General features: G+C 40.6%; 1 long non-coding RNA gene across 1 annotated transcript; it reads left to right on the top strand.

The window, feature by feature from the left end:
* Positions 1 to 339: 339 nt before the first annotated feature.
* Positions 340 to 6,457, top strand: LOC106032378 (uncharacterized). The gene is made up of 4 exons (XR_001204824.3): positions 340 to 1,528; positions 2,027 to 2,105; positions 4,539 to 4,581; positions 6,104 to 6,457. It is a non-coding gene; the product is annotated as an uncharacterized lncRNA (long non-coding RNA).
* Positions 6,458 to 7,647: the final 1,190 nt, after the last annotated feature.

The raw sequence follows: 7,647 nt of genomic DNA, 5'->3' as shown, positions 1-7,647 counted from the left end.
GCAAGCCTTTACAGTTCTTTTAGCAGTTCTCTTCCCCAGGCTGTTAGAAGGTGACTAGCACAAAAAGCTATATTAATGATTATTTAGGTCTTTCCTCCCCTCCTCTTTTGGTGAGCTGCAGTGAAACCATGTGAAATGACCATTTTTGGTAGCATTTAATTGTGGATGTTTGCACAAGACATTTTAAAGCTTCAGTGATAGATTATGAACCCTTTCTTTTAAACATGCCATTACAATTTCCCATTATATTGTTGCAGTGGACTGAACATAGCAGCAAACCAAATCCTAAATCCATAAAAGCAGTAAATTAAATGTGGCTCCAGTGGTTTTGGAGCTTGACCAACAAGTTATCTTTATTAATGCATTCAGGGAAAAGGTCTCATTTTATTACATTATTTTCTTAATGATAAAGGCAGTAATGGAATCTCAGCAGAACACACCAAAGGAATCTTAGTTTGCTGGCAGTTGGGTCAAATTTTTGTGTGTGTGCTTGGTACAGGGTTCAGACTTGGCAGTGTCCAACTCACTGACTTCTGTCTTGAAAAGCACAGTCTTTTGCTGCTTCTCTGTACTTGCTAGTTGACATTTTCTTGGCTTTAAATGAAATTTTGACACATAAATCCCACATGTCAAATGATATTGTAAAACAAGCATCCAAGTGTCAGCACATAGCCCAATAGTCTAGGGAGTACAGAATAGAATAAGGAACACCTTTATGCAGTCTTTCATCTACATCCAGCCATCTGCAAGTAATTTGAAACCAGTTTCAGATGAAGCTAGGTTGTTTGGCCTGTTAATGCACACAAAGCCAAAGCAGAAGTTTGGAGTCTTCATGGCTTTTATTGACTTGCTAATAAGTAGATAAAGCTTTTATTTTCCAAAACTGTTCTTTTCTCAGATAGCCTATTCCAAAGAAAGCCTAATTGAAATTACAGAAGTCTCTTGCAGAGTGCCACAAATTCCATTTTTAAATAGCCTGCTGATATTGAAAGACTTCATGATGAGCCTTTCACTTGCAAAGCAGGACCAGTTGGTTCCCTACCAATGAGCTGTTTTGTTTGATTTGGGGAGACACTAATGGTACTAGGTTCCTACAAAACAAGAGCGACAAAGGAGTGCGGATTTACGTGATGATGGGCTGGCTCTGAGATTCATGTCTGAAATCCCATAGGAAGTCTCATGTGCCTGCCTGCTGGGATGGGTACTTTGCCATACTTGGTTCTTTTCTTTGTAGTACCATTGGAAAAACAGAACTGCAGGTGAGCCATGATTTAACAGGAGATTCAAGGCCCCTCAGCTGCAGCAAACTCAGATTCAGCAGAAAGAAGCTGCACATTCAAAACGGTATTTTAAATATGAAACCTCTTAGGAATTTCAGATGACACAGAAACATGGACCTTGAAAATAAAACCAACACTCACCTGTGTTCCCAAGAGGAGAAATCCTATGCACCTCGATGCACAGCCACTGCCAATGAGACCAGAGAGGTGTGAAAGCAAGCATCAGGACATGCAAAATCCCAACTGAGGTTTGTGGGTTTGTAAATTTACCTGAAATAATAAGTGTAAAGCAGGTGAAGATGTGAAGATCCAGCAGATTAGAAATAACACATGAAGTAAATGCAACTATATACAGCTGTCAATCTGGCAAATATGAAATATAGTTTTTTTATATATGGATATACATATATGTACGTACATATATAATTTTATAAAAAAAATCTACCTGTTTTTAGGAAAGGTCCTATTAGGTCTGACTGAGAAAAGGATTCTTAGTAAACTTAACCTTGAAATACTTTGAAGGGTAATTAATAAAGGGCATTAAATTCCTGCAGGATTTTACTGCACATTATGTGCTGTGAGTGATTTTACTTCACTTGCAGTCATGCTGGGGACAGTGCAATGAGGTTTGGCAGAGGCTGAATGCACAGCTGTGATGATCAGGCAGAGTATGCCCTGAGGATGGGTCCAGGTGTCTTCTGACTGCCCCCACCCCAGGACTTGCCACATGTCTCTTGCTCCCACAGATGGCCTCTACCAAAGCTTGATGAGATCCAGCTACTGCCCTGTGACAACAAGGGTGCGAATGGGACTGCATGCAGCCAGGTAGGTCCAGACTGAGAACAATAATTTGAGACTAAACCCAAAAAGAAACCATTGGAGGCTGGTGAGACAAATCTGCATTTTTTTGGAGAGTGGTTTTGTTGGTTTTAGCTCAGTAAGGCCTTTCAGCTGCATTTGGTGTTTCCATGCTTAGGAAGATGTCAGAAGTGAACAGGACAAATGAACTTAGTCCATGGAGGTAGCTATCCCCTCTTCCCATGTATTTTAAATGGTTATCTGGTCTTCATCAAGGGCCTGAGATTCCTCATGTTGTGCTGATCATTTTTAAAAGCAAAAATCCACTCATGGCAAACATGTAAATGAAAGCAAAACAAATGATGCTGATTTTGACAAGCAAACAATAATGATATGAGGTTGGAGCTGAGGGGAACTCTTGTGAACTACTCACATGGCTAAAGCTTTTAGAGATCTCACTTCTGTTTGGTCTGATTCTTGGCTCTGTTTATTGTGCTGTCTTTTTAACTTCTTGGAGTGACTTGTGACTCAGTGTGTGTGAGAGCAAGAGGGGAATTAGATGTAGCAATCATAGGCAGAGGTGGTTTCATCCTAGTCCTGCAGTCCTAACTTAGCCTTGCACTGATGGCACCAAGCGTTCAACACCTACGACTCCCTTTGATGTCCTCCAGCACCCTTGCAAAGAGGTGAACCAACTCAACCCCCTGCCTGGTTGCTCTGAAGGTAATGCAATCCGTCTCCTTTAGAGAAATTGCTTTTCCAAGTGTGGGGCCAGTCCTACCACCATCCATGAGATGACAGTGTCACTAACATGGGAGGAAACCCCAAGGAGATCCTCTTCTTCAGATCTCAAGTCCTTCTTCATCAAGATATTTGCCACAGTGACATAGACAGGCATTACAGGAGCAGTTAAAGCAAGAGGTGCACACGTTCTTTGAGAGATGCGTACTGGTAAATATGGGGCTACAAATAGCAGCGTGGATATATCAATAAATAAAACACACCTGATTGACATCAGTTGACAAAGACTGGCCTTTTCCCAAACTAATGAATGCTCTTAGCTCCCAAAAGAGTGTGGTGACGTTCAGGCTGCCTGTTGGTTTGGTCTCTCTGGCAAGCCCAGGAGAACAGGTAGGGACTGCTACAACAACACAGGCAGATGGCCTTCAGCCTCCAGAAACATGCCCCATCTCTGTTTAATTTACTACTGTATATATAGCCTGTGAGAACATTGTGTGTTATCCCTGTAGAAATTTGGCTGTTTTCATGTTGGATTAGATACCAAGCATCATTTTTTTTATCAGGTGCCTGGCCTTCTTAGGATTTGCCCAGCTATTTTATTTCAGAAACATCTATCATATTTTCAGAAACAAGTATTTAGATAACATAAAGATCAGCTTTGCCTTCTGCATGCCCAGTACAGCCAATATCTCTCCCTGCTACATGCCATATCTCTTTGTTCAACTGTGTAGCATAGCGATACATCACAGAAGACATTTCTATGAGAACTTGTGTAAAAGTATTTCATGAGTTGCTTTCCGTAGCATCTAGTGACTGTTAATATCAAATAATTGGCCAGAAGCATTCTTAATGTCATTCCCCTAAAATCCACACAGTTACTATTAGGGAATATTTTTATTCACAGATACTTATCTCGTGTTTTTTCAATGTTATTTTTTTCATTAATTATGAATTTAAGACTCGCACTTTTAGTATACTTGAAGCTGAGTTTGCTGAATGACAGTCCTGTTACATAATCATGTAGAAAGACCACAGAACCAGGGGTAAGATCTGGAATTTCAGACATGCAGAGTTCAACCTATTTTTGAGGATGACATAATCGCACTGAAAAAATGAATGCGATCCATTTTATAAGCTGATCTCATTCAACAGCTAGCAAATTTGTAAGCCTGCTTTCAGAGATCAATTCCCCTCTTTTCCAGTGAGCGGATATGGAGCTCTTCCAATGCACTTTGTTTCTCCAGTTCACAATGCTACAGCAGAAACTGGGTTTGTTTCATACCTACATGGAGCCAGCAAAGCATACCAACACACTTCAACAGTTTATTGACCTTGGCTGTTAACAACGGCATCACAAAACCAGTGTTGCAAATTACATGTTGTGGAGTTTCAAAATTTTGTTCTTCCACTTTTTTTTTTTCTTAGCAATATTCCTAAGACAAAGGGGAAAGAGCTAACAGAAAGGTATGTTTCTGCAACAACTGTAATTGTGTTAGGCCAAACAACTGACAGTCTTATGGAGTTTAACTAGCTTCACTCATTTTGCAATTAAAAGTTTCATCAATGCAACAGAGAAAATGTGGCATTTGTGGCCTCTTAAGACTTTGATTTGTTTTCATTGCAATGTTGATGTAGTCCAGACAAATAGGAGACTAACACTACTTCAAGGCATAAGCTTCTGTAAGAAATTTTACACTCTATCTGCTTTTCTCCACTCAGGGGTCAGCTGTGCATCATATATATTGGTGAGATACATACGATGGTAAGATACAGAGTGATTTATTTACAAGATTTGATATACTTCCATAGTAGTGAAGAATGTAATAAGCAGCCTGGTGTGCTTCCAAAAATTATTCATCATCAAAGACTTTCCTTAATCAGAAAAAAATGTCCCTAAATTCTGTAGAGTAATAACAGAGAAGTTTTCACATGCTGCCTTCTTGAAGATCACTGAGTTCATCTATATTTTGCTTGTATACATCTACACATAACAGATTTTGGAGAAAATTCCTACCATTTCTAGCTACATACTAGTAGCAGTGTGTAATGAACTACCAGTATGAGCAGATCAGCCACATGCAACATATTCGTTTACCTCACCAGCTAGGTTAATCTGCCTCTACTGCATTCTGGGCAGTTTTCAAAGTCACAATATTTAAAAAATCTTGTGGTTACAATGAGGTTTCCTTTCTTCCTGAGTTGTTTCGCTTACCTCTAAATGTACTTTAAAATGCAGATCAAAATTTAACCCTTGGTCAAGACATGTTTGCAACTTTTGAGATATACGTGAGCTTGTATGTGCACAGTGTAATACAGAGATGATGTAAATATTTTTCTTCCAGATTTATACACAAACAGGTGGGAGTGTAAATTGACATGAATTACATTACATTTAAAAGAGGCTTGAGTATTTTGCTCTTTGTCTTGCTTGACAGAAGGACTTTTCCTAGTTTGCTGGCCCATGTCATTCATTATTTTTTTTCTGTTATCCCTTCACATGGGTGCAAAATGTAAAATGGTAGATTTGTACGTCTTGTGAGGCAATGCACACCATGGGCTTTTGCTGATCTGCTGCATCGATGCAAAACACATAGGCTATTCTCAGGAGCTGCATGAAATAATAAAGGAACTTTCTTTAATATCCCCGAAGGCACTGTGCTGAAGAGATATTTTTACTGTTAACACCATGACTAAATAAACCAATAAAATATGAAAAGATAATAGCTGAATTGGAAACATTTGCATATTAACATGATTTCTATTAAGTGCACTGATGCTAGTGACAGAGATTTGGAAACATTCAAAACTTAGTCTTGCATTCAGTCTGCTATCTTTCCTCAAAATTTTCCGTGCTTTCCCCTTCCTCCCACATCTAGTCATTGACCATGGGAATTCTCAATTTTACACAGACAAAGACTCTTTATTGTCTACTCTAACATGGCAAATTTTCTGTCTGCCTGTTGGATTCTAAAATGACCCCTACATTTTTGTAACCAGATTTAGCTTATAAGTTTGAGAAGAATGTGTACAAGAAAAAAGAACATAATAATACAGCTTGGCCAAAAAGCGCTAGGAGACGCTGAACATACTTAGACATTGGCCTGATCTTCATTAACATTATCCATGAGACTGTGGTAGGGAGGACTAAATTTTAGTTCTGAAGTAGGAGAAAAAAAATTAAGAGGCTACAGTAGAATTTGGGCATAATTTCTAAAGCTGTGACTCTGAACAGCCACTTTCACCCACTCCATAGCTTCATCCATAATTTCTCTCCTATTCTTCAGGTATGCAAACCGTGTTTCTAAGAGGCCAGATGTTTTTCCTCCAGGGAAAGTAGCACCAAGAATGCATGGGATTGCTCCCAGGAGACCAAGACTTATACAGCTGGAAAAGGATTTCAAGATCTACTCCTGTACAGTAGAGCAAGATCCATTATACCCATGTCATTCTTGACAAAAGTCTTATTTGGTCCTGGCCATGGGGACCCTACAGACTACTCAACGCGGTGCTGCACTACCTGTCCTATTGGAAGGTCTCCAGAACATCTGTTTTGACCCTTCTTCATGGTAAGTCAAGCCCTCTACACCTTGTCCTATTCCAAGGGATGCAAAGAACAACATATTGCTTAACCTTGCATCATGACGGCCCTTTACGTATTTCGGGATCTTTACTTTGTCCTTTCTTGTTCTTTTCGTCACAAGAGTATCCTGAGCAGCCTCAGTTTGCTTTGCCTTTCCTCTGAGGTCATGTTTCTGAGATCATTCCTGCTGGTCTCTCCTCTGGACTCTCTCTAGTGTTTGTGTATTTTATCCGGTGACTATTAATACAAAATGTGGCGATGTAAAAGTTGCTTTTGGCGCCTGTGGATGGTCCAAGTTGTGGGGAGATCCGCATGAGCCAGGATTTCTTCACAGCTGTCTGGGCCCTTCTGTCCTCTGTGGAATGCGTGCGGTGAGAAATTGGTACACAAATTGTGCTTGCAGCAACAACGAATGCAGGGAAAGGGAACATATGTGAATGTCCTCTGACAGTTAAACAAGACAGACAGTGAAAGGATGCTTTACAGGGAGAATACTTATGGTAACGTGCTGAGAAAAAATAAACATATTTAATTCTCCTGGCAGCCAATCAACCTTGCAAAAATCTGTTCTCCTCCACTCAGGGAAGGCCTCAGGCAAGGTCAGTGGTACCCAGAAAGCAAAAAATGTTGAGTTTTGGAAAGAGATCACACTGTAGCAAACAGCTCTTGCAGCCCCCCCAGGCTTCTGCTGCTCTTGTGTAGGAGGAAGCCCGTGTTCCTTCCTCTTCCCCTCGGGGACACCACCATGTACCATGTCCTACGGCAAGGCAGGGCCCTGTTGCACTGTGTCCCCTTGGGTTGACAAAGCTGCGGGTGCCGAGGGGGCAACCAAAACGTGCAGTGCCCCAGTGCAAACAGTCAGTGGAGGGGATGCCAGCAGATGGTGCTCCAGCCCATGCTGCCTTGCTCTTAGGTTCACAAAGGTTATGAAAAAAGTTACAGTCTTGTTTTGAAGAGCACCTTGCTTCCTGCTGCCCCCCTGTTTGGAGCCTAGAGGTCACGCTGCATGATTTAGGGGATGGAGTCAATCAGTGAGGACAGGCTGAGTTTTGGGTATCAGCTTTTGAACATGTGCAGCCAATGGCTAATGAGCAGTCTGTACAATAAAACCAGACATATAAAGGCTGTGACAAATGTGATGGAAAAACAAACAGTGAGGAAAACACAGTGTTCTTGTGGCATTACTGAGGACAGAAAAGGAACAGAATCAATTCTTTAAAAAAAATATACAAGCTCTGATTTATTTTC

The sequence above is a fragment of the Anser cygnoides genome, chromosome 4 (genome assembly GCF_040182565.1).
Source record: "Anser cygnoides isolate HZ-2024a breed goose chromosome 4, Taihu_goose_T2T_genome, whole genome shotgun sequence".
NCBI classification, from domain to species: Eukaryota; Metazoa; Chordata; class Aves; order Anseriformes; family Anatidae; genus Anser; species Anser cygnoides.
This window is presented reverse-complemented; position numbering and strand designations above follow the sequence as displayed.